The sequence below is a fragment of the Phocoena sinus genome, chromosome 18 (genome assembly GCF_008692025.1).
Source record: "Phocoena sinus isolate mPhoSin1 chromosome 18, mPhoSin1.pri, whole genome shotgun sequence".
NCBI classification, from domain to species: Eukaryota; Metazoa; Chordata; class Mammalia; order Artiodactyla; family Phocoenidae; genus Phocoena; species Phocoena sinus.
In genome coordinates this window covers 57793113-57812767 of record NC_045780.1, presented here as the reverse complement: position 1 = coordinate 57812767, position 19655 = coordinate 57793113, and positions in this window count along the sequence as shown.

Genomic DNA, 19655 nt, shown 5'->3' with positions numbered 1-19655 from the left:
TTTTGGTTTTGCTAGCATTGTTTTCCACTGCTCTTATTTTGGTAGTGGAATCCTTGTTTTTAAAAACTCCATGTCATCCTCATGAGGCTGTGAAACATGTCATTCTTGCTTCTCTCTTTTAGTCACAGTAGAAGTATAGGATTGTCATGAACAATAGTTCATGATTACGTGACTGGAGCTTGAGACAATCACAAGATGTTGCTTCTAACTGTACTTCCTCTAGGAGGATCTCTCTACCCACTATGGACCTATCTGAATGGGATGTAGAGAAAAATTTCTCTTTAGAGCAAGGTGATACTTTAAGTATCCAACACCTACCTACTGCTGCAGAAATGGAGGCCATTTGACTTTCCTTAAAATTGTAAAAATCATGGGACTTCAACTGCTGGTTTGGGGATTTAACTAATCATTAACACCTATTAAAACACCTATTAAAACCCAAGATAGGGCTTCCCTGGTGGCGCAGTGGTTGAGAGTCCGCCTGCCGATGCAGGGGACACGGGTTCGTGCCCCGGTCCGGGAGGATCCCACATGCCGCGGAGCGGCTGGGCCCGTGAGCCATGGCCGCTGGGCCTGTGTGTCCGGAGCCTGTGCTCTGCAACGGGAGAGGCCACGACAGTGAGAGGCCCGCGTACAGCAAAAAAAAAAAAAAAAAAAAAAAAAACCCAAGATAACTGCTAGCGTTTTTAACTCCTGGACACTTCACTGGGTAGTAACAACACAAGAGGTTTCTTACAATTAATAACCGTTTAAACTGGAGCCCGTCCTTGTGGTTTATGTCTCTGACCACCAGTCTTTGGTGTTCTGTCCTCTCTGGAGCTTCTAATCTTTCAAGGCTCCCATCTTTGTCCTGGGTGGCTCTAAAGTAAAGCTAACCTTCCTCATGAGACAAAGATGCATCCCACTGAGTTACAATTTACAATAGAGTTTATATTTATTTCTTCCTTCAGGGAGAAAGCAAAGTGTTTCATATGTGTTCTCAGGTGAAAAAATATTTTTTATTACCCTGAAAAGCTTGAGTCCCAATTTTACCTTAGATTCTTGAGAACAGACCTTCTCCAACTTAAAACAGATTACTAAGTTTTTAATCACTCAACAATGCACACGGTTCTCTGTACCTTAGCTGTTGACATGCTGGCTATAAAAGGTAATGATCTCTCAAAACAAAAGTATATACTTTATGTTTTTTGTTTCAGATGGACCAATGTGAATCTAATTTTTTTCTTATACTTGTTTGAACTTACTGAAGGTTCTTAGACATAGCCAACAAAATTTAGCATCTTGACATTTTTTCTAATGAATGTCTGGAGCCCCACATTTGGTAGGCATGCAGTCCAAATTCACAAGCGCAACTGATTGATAGTTTAACCAGCTGCTTTGCAATAATTTCAACTTCTCAGCAAGGTATAGTGTAATCCTTACAATGCACCCTAATTTAATTCAGCCAATGCCACAATTTATAGTGTAGCAATTAAAAATCTCAATCCTAATAGAAAGTTCTATATTACTAAAGGACTGTTGGGCTTCTGATGACAGCACACAACTGTATTTAATTTTTAAAAGGGAAATACATTGGCTATTTGACAAGAAACACATGGGAAGATCCCAAACAATGGCACTAGGGTTCTCTTTGCACTTTGTCTATTTCTCTTCTTTGCTTGTCTTTTCTTCTCTCTGCACATTGCTTTCACTCTATTATGATACAGCCTATCCATTTGTCAATAAAACATAAAATTCTTATAATTTCAATTTTAAAAGCAAGGGAGAGTTATATTTCCATCTTCAACTAGTAAAATATCAGAAAATGCTCTGTTTGGCTTTGCTTGAATCATGTTCCTACTGATTGAATTAAATCCACCATTTAAATGGAGGTCTATGCTCAAAGGGATATGAATGGCCCATTTCTAAGGCTCAAGAATAAAAAAAACATGATAAACTGTTCCACCAGGTAACAGAATGGATAATAAATTTCTCCAAAGACAGTGATTGAAACGTAAGGTGAATCAAAAAAGTACATAAGGCAAAAATAAATATGCAAACATACATACATACAGAAATAATATTGGTTTTCAGTTGTCTTCCAGTAGTCAAATAATGTGCTATTTCTGAACCTACCATCTTGATACTGTTGCCTTTCTTGATATTTTAAGATTTATTAGCATACCAGGTCATAATGCACACCTGAAACACAGGGAGCATGTTATTACACCTGTTTTCTCAAGATTGGTGGACTATTCACATCTGCTAATTGTGTGTACTTAAACATATGCAGACCCCTGCTTTTGAAGTAATTTGTTCCTGAGAACTATATCGTAAGGGTTTTACAACTATCTCTTCAAACATGCTAGATAGGTATGGAAACCATGCAGTGAGTACAGAAGGCAACTAGTGTCAGAAATAACATTTTCACTGCTTCCTGTGAAAATAAGTGGATTTTAAAAAAATGTAAAGTGGCTAAAAATGATCCAGCAACCAAGAACGTACCTCTCTCTGAAAGAAATCTTCCTTCCAGTCTCCCTATATAAAACCCATATTTTAATAAGCAGAAACCTCTAACTGACAAATTGGAAGGAAGAATAATCCTCTTCTGGTTATATATTTTAAAAGATAAACACAGGTCAATTAGTCAGTAGATGATATTTAGTAATTTACATTTCATGGATATTTTTATAGCATGAAAAATAAAGTTCATATATCTAAACCTACATGAGAAGCATACTGATTTATACAGTCCTTATGTAAATAGCTACATCTTATGTGGAAAGGGTAAAATTTGATGCTGTATTATAAAACTAACAGTTTTTGAAAAATTTATCAAGACCATATTATTTATGATGAATGGCCAAATGAGGTAAAAATTAGCATTAATATATTTCAACCATTCTTTTAGCAAAGATAAATTATATCAAATCCAGAAACAGAAATGGGAACATTAGGAAGATTATCATTGAAGAGTCCCTGTGATAGTGTCTGTGCAAAAGAAAAAAATAAATAAAAAACACAAGCCTATACATATTCAGACACAACCCTTAAGACTATTCACGCATTGTTTAGCAAAATAGCTTTGTGGGTTATACAATAACAAAATTTAGTTCCAGTGGAGAGACTGGTGGGGTTTGTTTGATTAGATTAGAGTTTTGCATAAACAAAGTGATCACCAAAATGGGCAAAAGGCCATGCACAGCTGTGGGTACAATTCCTAGGAATGGATGAATTCTTTTTAGTTGACCTAAGAAAGATATTTTGAATTATACTGAAAAAATATAAACATCGTGTATATTTTCCATTCTTTTACTTGTCTCATCAAAATAAATCACATATACAAAGTTTGAGATGATAGCAAAAACAATTTGAAAATGTTTATAACATTTGGTAAAAAGATGAGTATGAGGAACCAGAGAGTGAACCCAAGGTCAATAAATATAGGATCTCTGTGAAATGTGTACAAAAGTGAACATTTGAACCCACAGACATATGGAACCATATGACTTTCTTTTTCTTTCTTTTAGAATCTTTGTTAATTGTATAGTGACTACCAACTGATTTCTTGATCAAATTATACAAGAAGTTAAAAAAAAGAAACTTCAGCTGCTATCAGATTGTATTGCAGTAGTGACTATAAGTGGCAAAACTATAAAAGGTTTATTTTTTGTTGATACCATTTCTATCATATAATTCTAATTGTCTTGTCACGGATGAGTAAAATGTTCTAAAATATAATCAAATGTTTATGCTAATAATAACAATCCCAAATATGCCTCTAGCACATAAACCACAGAAGTTAAAATCCTAAATTTTAAAAACATAAATTTGCCATATTTTCAAATATTTTGTAATGAAATGTTAATTCCAAAAAGAAAGTAACTGTGATAAGTATACACATATATACTCATATATATAATCTTATATATTAGTACGTGTGTGTGTATGTTTATATTCAATGTTATAAAAATAAAATTGGAATATAAAGATAATGTATAGGCATATTCTAATTCTTAGAGCTCCATAATTTATACATCACGGGCCTTGATAGACAAGAGCCCCCCCCTTTTCTCTGAGAATTCTTTTTATTATCTCCAGAATTGCCACTCAGTGTTTAAGACTTCTTTAGTTAAAGTCAGTTTTTAGTTAACTTTATAAGAATATCTGTATTTCCCTGGTATCAAAAATAGCTCTCAAGATGAGCAGTGAAAATATACAATCATCCAAAACTTAATAGTCCCTGAGTCAGCATTATATGGATTAAGTGATTCAGAGAATATACATACACAAAAAGAAACCTAAAGATAATAATGCAATGTTTTGTGAATCTCTTTAGCAACCATCTGTGGTAGGCAGAATAATGACCCTCCTTAAAGATATTTATTTCCTAATCCTGGTAACCTGTGTATATGTTACCTTACATGGCAACAAGACTCCAGAAATGGGATTATGCTAAGGACCTTGAATTGGGGAAATTATCTTGAATGACTTACAGGCTTTGGAGGTGGCAGAAGGGAGTCATGAGCAAAGAAATGTAGGTATCCTCTAGAAGCTGGATAGAGCAAGGAAATAAATTCTCCCCTAAAACTTCCAGAAATAAGTGCAGCCATGCTGACCCTTTGATTTTAGTCTGACAGGAGACCTGTCGGACTCCTGACATCCAGAGCTGTAAAACAATACATCTGTGTTGTTTTAAACCACTAAATTTGTAGTAATTTTTTATGGCAACAATAGAAAATCAATATACCATCCGCCCTAGGTCACTGGGCAAACAAATCCTTATTACACGCTTCATTCTAGCCTATCACTTTTATCTACAGAGTATGCAACCATGGTTATAGTACATTATTAACACATGGGTTACATATACAAAACCAAAAACTAGATACACAGCTGTTGACTTTTATTTTTTTAAGAACTTCAGAAGAACTTACCAAGAACCTTAACATATAAATGTTTTCACAAGTCACCCTGTTTTCCTTAATTATCTTTGTGTATCAATTGACCAACTCTATGCAACCACGTTCCTTAATGGTAAGTTCAATTTAGTACCTCTGCCCTGTATGGCAACCTCAATAATCTCTAACCCCATCATTCTTGATTTTTTTATTTTTCAGTTTTCAAATATGGCAGAAATAATTATTTAAAAATGACAGATGCAATGCCAGAAAATAAAAGACAGTATACTGAACCTTAAATCCAAAACTTGTTTCATATCTTCCTGATCCTTCCAGCTGACCACTCATCTCTGCATTGTAGGAAATGAAAAAAAATGCTTAGTTCTCATTTCAAGACTTTTTTCCTTGGTTTAGTGCTTTTACAGAAAGCCCTCATGTGTCTATTTAAGCTCTGGAATATCACTATATCTATCAGGAAATCATATTGACCCAGTATAACAGAGTCTTACATAAGTAGACATTTTTCTCTACTTCACATAAAAATCCAGAAGTAAAAAATCCAGGGATTGTGTTTCATTATGTTCTACAAATCCTCAGAGATGTAGACTCTTCTAGATTGTCCCACCAATCCTGTGGTATGGTTTTAAATAGCCTGGCGCACAGTAGTGAAACAGGTTCCACTATGACATCCACATTGCAGGCAACAGGATAGAGTAAGGACTAAAGAGTAAAAGAGACAAAACTTGTGCAGAAATTCCCACATGGCACTCTACTTACATTCCATTATTCAGAACCCAGTCATATGGCCATACCTAGTTGAATGGGATTATGGAAAATCTATCTCTATCCTAGATAAATATGCCCAGCTAGAGACTGGGATTTTCATTACCATGGGAAAAGGAAGGAACAGATATGGGAGAAGGCTACCAGTTTTTGCCACATTGTGCTTAGAGAAAGATAGATAGATGATAGATAGGTTTATAGACAATCAAAATTATTCTCATAAAAAATCTTATATGAGATAAAATACTACTTTCTCTATTTTATCATTGAGAATACACAAGCACATAGATGTTGAAATACACATTGAAGATTACATAGCTTGGAGATAATAGACTAGAATTTGAATCCACTTTTGCTTGAATCAATAGTCTGTCTTCAAACAATAAGTGGTACTATAACAACTTATAATGATCTAAACAGTTAAATTGACACTATTTCCGATTATTTTATTTTAATAGATGCAGGTTTGTTTTAAATTCTAGTTGCAGATTACTTTACAGTCCTTTATTACTTTCAGATACCTAAGTCTTTTATTAATCCCTTAGAATAACTTTTGGTACAAAAACATATTTAAAATAACAATTAAATATACAACTTAAAGAAAAATTATATTATTTGCTTTAAAAATAAATAGATCTGTAGACTGAACCCATATAATTGACCCTTTTTGAATTCATTTGAAGTATAAACAAGCATAATTGACAAATTCAGCATATTAAAGATATGTCACCACTGCTATACTTTTCAAATAATTTTATTTTCATATATATTAGTAACAAATGCATACAGTATATTACTTTTCCATAAATAATTATTATAAATTCTAAAAAAGCAAAAGAATAAGTTAACCTTAAATAATACTTAGCTGATAAACAAACAAATAAAAACTGTCTACAACCTCAACATTAAACAGTGGAAATACCATAGAAGTGTTTTTTTATTTCTTCCAAGATGTTTACAAAAACCAATGCTTCCAAATGGAGTACTATTTTAAACAAATACCCTATATATGTCTCACTATCTAATCACTTTATTTGGTCTATCAACATGGAGATAAAGCTTTAAAAATCAATTAGGACTGGAATATGACATACTTCCAGGTAAAGAGAAGATTTTTAGGGTATAAATCTTGAAGAAATTGATGTACCGAAAATCACTTGACACATTTTTCTCTAAATGAGATTTCTGTAAAATTTCTGAGACAAGGGATGATTGTCTCAAATATTTTAGTAGGTATCTGTAGACATGTAGTTTATTATGTGTGTTTCTTGAATATTCAAATATAAGTAGTCCCAAGAACTAGTGAAGTGCAAAAATATAAAAACTAAAAATCACTAATAAAAAAGTAAAATTAATATGAAAAATGTGTGAAACACTTATGAAAATATCTAATGCAAATGCCCAGTGAGTTGTTTCTAGTTAAGAAAAAAGATAATATATATACTTTATCAAAACTATAATACTGTTTTTGATAAGTTTTGAAACCGTTTTACTAAAAATTACTGTCTACTGTACATATTCTAATCAATGTATTTTGCAGTGAAAACAAGTAAAATATTGAAGAGCCTTTTCCTCAGCAAACATATTATATATACACAGAAAATATCTTAACAATAAATAACCTAGCATATATATGAATAATACGAGATGTCAAGAAGCTGGATAAAGCTTAGATGAAATTATCTTTTTGCTTAAATACATAGAATGTTCTCTAAACTATGTTGGGTCAAAGTCAAAGGATATGCAATGTTGAATATGTGAATTTTAACTTTATCATGATCTGTATTCATGTAGAGTTACTCCCTGCAATTACAATTCTAATTTTTCAAGAATTTTCAAATAAGGTTTTGAAAACTAATAGAAATAAAGGAGTAGATTGGGGTGAAGATAGAGGGTTTGTACTTTAAAAGTCACTTTCTCCAAACTTCTAATGTCTTCCAATCTCCTTACCTACTGAGGAGATCTGTTGATTAACAGAAAGGTATACATATATTACTGGCTCATGTACCTTAACTTTATTTCTCTTAAATGTATTTCTATATTTTCACTTTACATTATACATATTTATGTCTCATTTACACACTAAAATGTATAATCATTATAGAAGTAATTACTACATTTTATATCCAAATTTATATCTTATAATTTGCTCTATCTACTTTGGATCACAGAAGACTGGCTAAATGGTTTATATATACCACAGTCATTTAGGACTTCACCTACAAACTAAGCAAATAATATAGCATCACTCTGCAACCTAAGTCCTTTCGTAATAATTGTTTCCATTAATTATTATCTTCTATGTGTCAACTACTCCATTAGGTACATTTTACATAAACTAATACTCAAGAAAACACTGAAAGTTAAGTAATTGCCCAAGATGACATGGCTAGTAAACAGGAGAAATCCTTTCAGATTTCACAATACATCTACTTTTCTATATTTGATACATAGTATGTGTTAATGGCAAACAAAATTTTCTTTTGCAGAATATATATAATTTAATTACATTAAATGAGTTATTTAAAGGATAAAGTTGTATTTCAGTAAATGAAAATTCATTAAAATAACAGTGATCCTGACAATGATTATAACAAATTTGGTAAAATGCATTTATAATATTTTTTACTTTTAAACTGATTCAATGCACACTTCATACAAACAGGGAAACTATTATACATGAAGACTATAGATCCGTAAACTAACAGAGACAGACTCTGTGTCACATTGAAGCCAAAGAAGAATCAACACTACTGAAGGCTTTTAGAAAATGATTGCTTGCATCTGTAGGCAGTTTATCTTTATGCCAAGTTTCTCAACTCCTTTTGTTTACTAAGAGTACATTTGAAAATTAAACAACTTGAGCACCAGAGTTTGTGACATACAGCAGCACTTTGACATTCTTTGGGTTTCACAAAAAAACCGGTTATCTGCAACTTAGTAAACACAATAGCATGAAATCATATTTTACTGGTTTATTTAATAATCTTGCTGTCAATTTCAAAAAAAAAAAAAAATACAAAGCCAGAAGCTTGCTGTTTCAGTTTTCATAAGTAGAGAACAGCAAGTTAATATGATGACATCGAAGAACATTTTCTATTTAGTCTTTACTATTTCCTTTTTCTTATTTCATGATAATTTGAAATTAAGTTGGCAATGATAATGTCAGGAAAATAGTTTATTATCATCCTAAATTATTACAGAGGAATCATTTATCCCTTCTTCCATTCATCACATGTTCACTAGGCGCTTTCTATGTTTCAACTATTAGAAAAAAAAAAACTTTCTTGTTAAGAAGGTTACATAGGAGCTATAAATGGAGTTAAATATGTAGGAACTGGGATTGGATGAGACAGCCCATAGAAAATGTATGGACAGTGGTTCTTAACTTTGGTTGCATGTCCATTTTCTGGAGCTTTTGCAACTACACTTCCTGAAGCCCCGTTCAAGAGTTAATAAAACATCTCTCAGAATAAGGGTCAAGCAAGTCATATGAAAAATTTTATAGAGGATAATGTTTTCAGCAAATGTTAAGGTTTACTGAGTAGAGAAAAACAAACAAAAAAGAGATCAGTACTCTTCAAAACACCAGTATTTAAGTGGGTGATTGAATAATGAGCAGTCACAAGACTGGGAAGAACAATCAATTGGGAGAAAAACCACTTGGAAAATAAGAATATCAAAAATTTCAAGAATGAAAAAGGTAAAAAATATTATATTTTTAGAGAGTCCAAGAATTGTGAGAATTACACATAGGCTAAGGGAATTGTAATCTCTAAAATAACTGATAGCATTTTCAGTGAAATCATTGGGGGAAAATTCTGGACTGAGGAAAAAACAATGAATGGGAAGCATGTAGGAAATTCACAAGAAAACTTCAATTTTCTATGACACTCATGACTATTAAAACAATGTGTAAGAGTAAGGCAGTGTCAATTTCCTGACTTAATCCCAGTGTCATGGTGGGTAAGGACCAAATACCTCAGAGCAATCTATGCATATCTCTATCATCAGCCTTATCCCTTCTCATATTGGCTCTTCCTTTATGTAACTGTTTCATCCATATATCACAGTGGTTGGAAAACAATAGCCACCTAATAAATAATGATAAAACTAAGAAGAAACAAAGGCCTACGTGGAAAGTTTAATAAACACAGAACAGTGGGGAGGTGGTAGATGATGCAAGATAAGATGTGATTTAAAAATTGATTTCAAATATGAGAAATTGCAAAACTTACAGAATTTGAGGTAGCAGCAGTTTAATAAATTCAACCTAAGCAAAACTGTGAAGTGAATTAAATTTGTCTTTTTTACCTTCCTCCAACTTAGTGATTCCATAAAAGCTACTACTGGTGAGTACATTAGGCTGGTTCTTGATTTCTCTGTTATCCTAGTGGGGCCTGCTCTTTCAAAGTAATATCCAGGATTCTGGAATTATTTTACGTGCTTCCACTTGTACTTAAAAACTCAGACATGGTAGTCCCGGATTTTAATCCCAGTTCTAATTTTTACTGGCTATATGACTTTGGACCTATTAACTTTTCTAAACCCTCATATATGTAATGGTGATAAGAGTGGTAACCTATTTTACAAGATTACTCTGAGGGTCAACCAAGTGTCTTAGTGTCTGAGCATAGTTTAAGTGTTCAAGTAATTATACTTAAAATATGTTGTATACAAATAACTATACCTATATAAACTTAGAATACCCATTAAAACATAACTATCTTGATTCCTCTTTTTTCAGGGTTTTCTACAGGATAGTGCCGTCATCAATTTGTCAGTCCAGATGTCGTGACAAAGTTGTTACCTATCCCAGAGGTATTTAGACTTTAAAAGCAGATGACACTTAAATCCAAAATGTGATTTTTTAAAAAATTAATTTTAGACACAGATGAAGATCCTTTGGAGATGTATTGAGGAAGAAGAGTTGTTTGTTCAGCTACCCCTGAAATCATATACATACGTAGATGCTTAGTAAAGACTTAATAATGAGGACTACCATCCATTATGGGTAGAATAAATCATGGTTTTAAACTTACCAACTAGAACATGGTAGAGATACATATTCTTTAAAAGAAGAAATGTGGAACAAGAGAACATTATTATTTTAACTTCATAATGGAGCTCTTTTTTCCATCATTTTGTTTTGGGATGCTTGAGCTTCTTCTCCCTTGCCCAGAAAAAGGGAAGGGGTGTGTGTGTGTGTGTGTGTGTGTGTGACAGGGAGAGACAGAGCCTGAATGTACCTTGTGAGGAAGGTGGAAAATGTTCTTTTGAGGAAGTGAGACAGATCGTAAAACTTGGGCACCTCTTATTCCTCTCACAAACTGTAGAGGTGGGGAGGGGATGGTGAGTGAGAGAGCTAGGGAGGACAAAGAGGTGTTGTGGATTTCTAGTAAAGCCATTTCTACTAAATGGTCACACATTCCACAGGACAGGTTCTTGTACAACAGTAAGTCACAGTCTGGAATTCCCTCACTGTTCCCTTTTTAAGGAAAGACTAATTGTACCTTACTCCCAAAGTTAAAACAAAGGTGACGAAGACAATGTATTGTATAAAGGGCAATATGAATTTAAAATCTCAATAATATCGGTCAAGGATATTGAATAGACTATTGTATTCTAAAATTAGCATATCCTTGACAAACCAACAAATTATATGAAGTGTTTGTTTTGCCTAGATTTTCTATAAACACTTCTTGCATCTTTTTTGAAAAAGGGACGATTATAAGATAGGATGTTCATCTTTACATAATCTGTGCATAACAAAAAATGTGGACCATAATTGGCACATGAAATACATTTGCTGAATGAATGATAGAAAAGTTTTAAGTATGTAAAGTGATACCTGGAACATGATAAATGTTCCCTCCTAGTCTTTTTCTTTGTCTCTGTTTTGTAATCATGTGTATATATATATATATATATATATATATATATATATATATACATATATTAATATAAAGTTATTCTTTTCATATGGTATTTATCATTTCACCCACTTTGAAAGTGAGGCAACTGAGGCACACAGATATTTAATAATTTGGTAAAACACACATGTAATGAATGTTGGAACTAATATTTCAACCAAGAAATTGGATTCTAGGGGATACAATTTAATCAGTGTATTTTATGTTAATAAATCCACTTATTTATGGTGAAATGAGCTTTTGAATTTATGTGGAGCGACCCATATTAAGCATTACAGAGAGGTCCATTTCCAGTAGTTTTAACGTTGCTTGCTACTATCTGAATACCACTCAAAGATCACATAGGAAATAAACTTATAGAAATTGATTTAGGTCATGCCTTAAGAATTTTCCTTCCCCATTTACTGAGGGTGTGGGAAGAATGTCCAGGGACGGTATGTATTTACTTCTTATTCAAATAACCCACATTTACACAATCATTCTATATTGAAATACGTTGCATAACTTATTGTTTGCGTAAATAGAAATCTCTAGTGCTAAAGCTTTTTAAACACAAAAGGAATTTCTGAATGATAAATAAGCAGAGGTTTTATTTGTAGTCACTTGCTGTGTTACATAAAGTAAAACTATAATCTGCAATCACAACTATTTGCCTTAGCATAGTTTTTTCTCTTTCAAAATTTATTTTGATACGGCAATTTCCTTACAAAGTACCTAGTTATCACATTAAAAATATGATGTGTTGTAATATAATCTTCATAAATAATTTTTTAACTTCAGGATGCTTTCTACCATTTATTTACTTAACACCCTCATTATTGCATGATACAAATAAACATGCAAGCTTTACATTTACTCAAGCACCCATGGTTTGGCACTTAATCTGAATTAGAATCACTGCACTTTCTCTCTATGTCTTAAAATATAATTTTTGATTTTGAGGATACATTCATTAGACGAAGAAGCACATTTTAAAACACTATCACCTATCCATATAAGTAATAAATAGTACCTAAACATTGCTCATTTGTCATTGTGGATTTTAAAGACACAGAAACATTTACAAGCTTGTTCATGTATAGATTTTATTCTATATATTTTTCTCTGTTAAAGAATATAATTCATTCTTTTAACAAATGTTTATTGAGCATTTGTGCCAAGCTAGAGAAAGACTATCAATGATTCAGACCCACCAGCTGTAAGGGAGGTCTGATAATACCACCAGGTAACTACAGAGACTGGCAGAGATGAGAGCTAAGGTGAGGATAATTTAGATTGGATAAGGGTATGATGAGTATAACTTGTGGCCCTGAGACCAAATGCAAAGATGGGACTGTTCTTTTCTTAACCCCACTCTTAGAAGTTTACTGTCAGACATGTAGATGCTCAGCTCAAATCCTTTTACAAGAGAGAACTTGATGTCCATCTTCAAAGAACATAGTTAGCTATTGTATCTTTCAGAGTCCACCTTGGATTTTAAGCCAGTCATGTTCTTCTTGGGGTAGACTCCAGCCAATGACTGAGAAGGCAGTGGTAGGTTTACTTAGCCATTTCTACCTTCTTTGGTGCTCCTCTAGTAGGAACTCTTCCTTCATATCGCAAGATTTTGTCAGGTCTCTATAGCAGTCTGACAGCAACCCCTGCCCAGTCACATGTCATTCTTCATCTTTCTCAGGTATTATTCCTCAGGAAACCTTCCAGAGTCCTAACTCCATCTCAGCATCTGCTTCTGAGTCTAATGGACAGAGGCAATTATTCTATCCAATATTGGTTCTACACATAGAAAGGACCCACCCACCAATTAGAACTCCCTCAAACGATATAATGACATTAAGATTTTATATAACCACTAACAATCATATCTTCTCCAATAGAAGATATATAATAGAGCAGATAATCTTCTCACTTTGTAAAAGCCTAGTTCTGGACAAAACTGTCTGCATTTGCTTCTCCCAAATCATCAGACCTATATATATGTATGAAAAAGTAACTCTTCTCTCAGGCAGAGAGCTAAAATTCCTATGGTTTATATCTTAGTATTGCATAATAGAATAAAGGATCAGGAAATAATACTCTGAGCTCTAAATCTAATTTTATACGAATATATATATATATATACAGATATGATTCTAGAACACTAATTTTGACAAATGTGTACTACAATATGGCGATGAGAATATGGTATAAACAGAACAAATTAGAAATTCAATCATTGTATTATGATCCCATAATACTCTAGTGAGTGATGGGAAGAATCCCCAAACTTTCTTCCATAGCATATTTCTAAGCTACTATAACTCAAATTCCCAGAAAAACTGTAGAGTTTAGATTAGAAAAGTAGCATGGAAAAAAGCTTAGGCATTCTTCCTTTCTCTACCTATTTCTTTCACCCTACTCCATTTCCTTGCAGAGGACATTTGAATTTCTTCTCCCGATGGCTTACTGCAGTTGTGAGGGTAAAGTCTTGGAAGCTACACCTTCTCCTTCTCCTCACATTTATTTTGTCTGGAGACAGTCACTGATGGGGAGCTCACAGATTATATACCCTCCCCTTCTCCCTGCCCTTATTTGGTAGCTGACAGAAGGGACAATAATCCCATGTTGGTGCCTATCATAAGCTTCATGCTTGTAGCACGTAGAAAATTCAGAAGGCAGCTAAATTGTACTAATATTACAACTTGAACTCAGAGAATAAAGAAATGCCCACAGGGCTTCCCTGGTGGCGCAGTGGTTGAGAGTCCGCCTGCCGATACAGGGGACCGGGTTCGTGCCCCGGTCCGGGAAGATCCCACATGCCGCGGAGCGGCTGGGCCCGTGTGCCATGGCCGCTGAGCCTGCGCGTCCGGAGTCTGTGCTCCACAACGGGAGAGGCCACAACAGTGAGAGGCCCGCGTACCGCAAAAAAATAAAAAATAAAAATAAATAAATGTCCACAGTTAATTTTAATTTCCCGTGTGTCTTTCAAACTGATTTTTTGTTAATCTTGGGGACAGAAAATCCTCCTTGGATGAGAAGAACATAAGTGAACTGACAAGACCACACAAACAGAAGGAATCTCAGGAGCTCCTCCTCCCAAAAACCCTTTATTTGAACCTATTTTCTTTGAAACAAGACCAAGCCAAGTCACAACCATGACTGCAGAGCGGAGGAACTGGGAATACCATGTCCTAATATTTTCTCTTTTAACTCCGCGTCATAGACTGTGAAAAAGAAAAGTGGTTCTGACCATTACCTGATTATTTTAGAAAATGAAGTGAGGTGGTATTCGTGCTATTAATTCAGTGTGGTTTTTGTTCATTTGTTTAATATTGATAGCACTTTATAAATCACTCCTTCATTGTTTTGTCATCACTGACTTTAATGCTTTTTAGGACACTATTTTTTAACCATCAATAGAGTTTAATCTCACTTATTCGAGACAGCCATTTATGTGTTTTGTTCTGCTACAGGGATACTTAAATTCTTAATTATTTTATCAAAATCTTAATGTCAGGCCTAACATAATCCCAAATTAATGTAACCTATGGCCTAGATGGCATGATAAACAGGGAGATTTAAACAAGTAAGTGTAATTGAAGCTCTAATCTCCCTTACTGATTTAATACTTGGAAAGGAATACGTCATTCAACAGGAAAACAAAAATCAGGAGTTCTCTCACAAAATACTCCTTGGAAATGCAATTATTCCTCAGAAGCAAATATAGAAAAAAAGAAAAAGTGAGCATGGTTTCTTTCTGAAGACTGTGTATCAGGTACCTGGGTACTATGTTGCAGTGTTTTCATCAGATAACTAAAATGCATATGAATTTGCAAGGGACCCCATAACCTCAGTGTCAGAAGAGTCACAGAGACAAGGCTTTATTCCTGAATTTTTCCTGGTACTTTATTGCCAAGATCAAAATGATATTCCACAGGTGCCTCTTTTTGCCATTATAGCTGCATATAGCCTTTGGCAGGTCTCTGTGGAATCTTGGTCCTTGTGTTTCACAATGGAATACTACATTTAAATGTCAGCTCTGATGCTTAGTCAGACTTCTTCGAAACAAGTTCTTTTATTGCCATAAGGTGAATGAACACACAAGATTCCCTTTAATGGAAGTGGCATGGGTAGATTAAGGCAAAGCCCAACATCATGACAGTTTTATTTATGAAACTCTGGCTGCTTTACTAGAGAAAGTCTGGGGAAAAGAGCAATTCCTCACTAACAGATAAGGGGCACTAAGAAAATCCTGGAAGTTCATCTCTTAGGTGGTACTGTCTTTAGACATTAGAGCTGGGAGCGATTTACAGATTGGCTTTTCAACTTTTACTGTCAAAGGCAATAGTCTGTTTCAATTGATCCATACATGGCCTCAGATGAATCTTTACAAAAGAGGATTAAGGGACCTAATCTCACTGTGCAGAATCAATGGCATTAAAAGTACATGTATTTGACATTTTTCAGGGGTCCAGCACTAAAAATAGTCATGTACCAGTCTGGCCACTGGTGTTCTAATGATTAGAGCCTCAAGTCAAAGTTTGTACAGGCCGATTTCCTGGTATAACAAATGTCTGACAAATTAAAATGAAAATCCTAATGATCTCTGAAAATACACATCATATCTCAGGTAAATATTCATAACAAAAAATGCTGTAGATGTCCCCTCAAGGCAGATGGCGGAAACCAAAGAGGCAGGAAATGGGTAAATAAACTTGTTAGTGATTGTGAGGGAAGTCTGCCTTAAAGTGTGCATGGTTCTCTGAAATCCCATTGAGTTCTCAAAGCCAAATGATTGGGAGTAGATTTTACCTTCCATGCCTAAAGGATTTGACCTCCTCTCCACAAGCAGGTAAAAGACCTTCAGCCACACCTTAATCATCAGGACACAATTTATATTTTTAACAGAATTTGGTTTTTGCATAAAGTATGCATTAATTTCTTGGAAGCCATCCAAACAATAACGTTATATCATAAAGATATATATTGACATGGATTGGATGGCTCAAGTATAAGTTCCTGTGGGAAACAGTCAACTCTGCCCCAGGGGTAAACCAGGCACCCTGAGACTCCATCTGCAACCCTTCCACTCTGACTCAAGATGCCTAAACGAATCAAGATTTTGCTTTTCTACTTGGTCAGGCTTTCCCACAATCTGACTGCAATTCTATTTTGGGTAAAAAAAAAAAAAACACAAAAAACCCCACAGGAATAATGAAACTTGCTTTTACAGGTTTAGGAAACTGAAAAGTGATATTTCAAAATGAATCATGAAATATAAGTCACATGAATATGCAGGACAAATTAGTAATAGGTATGAATTAGAGATTCAAGACCAAAATTGTGTCTCCACTTCTACGGTAATATTTTATGGAGCAAAATAGGAAGATAATCAACTGTACAAAAATCGTGACTACCCCTAATCTACTATGGGGTAGATTTAACAATTCAGCTTAAGATTACTGACATTTTTTCATTATATAGTCTATTAAAGTATCTGACTTTAGTGGATCAATAGATCTAACTTTGGACTCCTGTGCTAAGAATAAAAAGTGATCGGTCAATTCTAATGTTGAATAAAAACAATTATGTCTATAAATATAATTAAGTCCACTAACAGTATTATCAGTTCCTTGTAAGGGCTAAAATCTCTGAAGCTATGAACCCTCTAACCACTGGCTAAAGAAAAAATGGTTCATCCCAGAAAGAGTATATAGAATATGGAGTAAAACCTAAAAGGACATGGTTTTCAACTGTGATATGGCATGGAAATCATTTTAATCTGTATTAAATTAAAATGAAGCAATTTTGTCTGGAAATCTTTTCTACAATATTACATGAAGGAGAGTATGTAAACTTTTAAGTGAAATTAAACTTACTCATGAAAAAAAAAATAGTAAGCCATCTAAGACTTCTCTCTAAATGGCAGCAGTAAAACTGCACATGCCTGGAAGCGTTGGCCCCTTGTCTTCATCTGGTTGAGTGTTGCTATTTTATTAGTGGTATGTTGTTGCCAAGCCAGATGGGCACCAAATCCTGTTCGACTGTATTTTGAAAGACAGACAATGAAAGTTTTTGTGTGTTTTTTTTTAATGCTTCAAAGCAGTATTTCTCAGTGAGTGTGTGCTGAAGTCTTTGAAAGGATAATTTTTTACTGTCACATATGTATTGCATGATGTTTCACACCTCTGTTATCTACCCATTAAATTGGTAGCTGGTTTTCAGTTTTTAAGAAAAAAAAAAGTAAGGCCTCCAAACATTTCCAAATGTCTCTAGGAGGGCTGAGAACCTCTTTACAAAGGATTGTGCCCATCTGTTCCCAATGAATGAAAAATCTTTAGGGTGAAATGGGCCATGTGACCCTTGGAGAACCCAGTCTTACAGTTAAGATATTTTGGCCATTTTCCATCTGAGTATTTTTTGTTCATCTGGGAAAATTTGGACTTGAAAAAAATATAATTGGGACAGAATTGTATAGAAGGCATAGGCCATTTGATTCCTAAAGGATGGGGGAGAATTGTTGTGAGGAGTAGTTCTTTTCCACACTTCATAGTTTGTCATACAACATATGATGCTGCCCTGAGAGACTACAGAGAAGCAGCCTCACACAACCGGGAACTAGAACAAACATATTTGGGCACCACCATCACCACTGTCAACCACTTCACAGTTAAAGAAAGAGGCAGATCACCTCATATGGTCTTGAGTAGGTGTTGACCATCTTTTTTCTTTAAAAGGATAGATACTAAGTATTTTAGGTTTTGTGGGAAAAACCTCTGTGACAACAACTCAGCTGTGCCATTGTAGTGCCAAGCAGCCACAGGTGGATGTTATGGCTGGTTTCCAACAAAAATTTATTTATGGACATTGACATTTGAACTGTATATATTTTTCACATCACAAAATACTATTCTTTAATTTTTCAATGATTTTAAAAATAGAGATGCCGGGCTTCCCTGGTGGCGCAGTGGTTGAGAGTCCACCTGCTGATGCAGGGGACACGGGTTCGTGCCCCGGTCCGGGAAGATCCCACATGCCGCGGAGCAGCTGGGCCTGTGAGCCATGGCCGCTAAGCCTGCACGTCCAGAGCCTGTGCTCCGCAACGGGAGAGGCCACAACAGTGAGAGGCCCGCGTACCGCAAAAAAAAAAAAAAAATAGAGATGCCATTCTTCATTCACTGGTGTGATTTTACAAAAAGAGACAACAAGCCAGATAAGTCCCTTGAGCCAGTTTGGTGACATCTGACCTTCAATAAAAAATGAGGGAAACTTTGTGGGCAAAGCAATCTGTGTTTTGATGCTGGGAATCCTAAATTAACGCACTTAGAAAAATATACAGCTGTTATAGTATCCAGGAAAGAAAAAAGGTGTCTCATCAGTGTTTTGTCCAAAAATTCAGGTGACATATCATGGTGTAAAGGATTAATTTTAAGTTAAATATTATGTTGTATTTGTTAACTAAAACCACCATTAATGAAAACAGCTTCTCTTGCGATCGTTTAGTCTTTTCAATTTAATTTTAAAAATATTTATAATTTTTTCTTAGAGAATAGCTAACTTTAAAAAGTCTACTTCAAAACTGTAGGAATTATGACACTGAGACCAACTCTAAAGAGATTAAGAAAATATATGAGCGAGAGAGAAAAGGACACAGAGAGATAATAAACACACACATACACACACACAGGCACAAACACACATAAAGAGGGGGAGAAAGAGGAAAAAAACCCAAATGTGGCAAAATAAAAATGGTGAGTCAGGTCACATGAGAGCTCTCTGTACTAATCTTGCTGCATTTCCATAAGCTTGAAATGATTTTAACATAAAAATTTTCTAAAAATAGCTATGGTCGTTTTGGCTGGTTTTCCTCTTATTCTTTTCTATAGTCATTCATTGGATATTGTCAACTTTGAGCTAAAATGTCCATCATTATGCCAAAAATTATTATAATTACTAGGGATTTCTGTTGTTTTTTAACTTTTTTTTTTTTTTTTTTTCGGTACGCGGGCCTCTCACTGCCGTGGCCTCTCCCGCCGCGGAGCACAGGCTCCAGATGCGAAGGCCCAGCAGCCATGGCTCACGG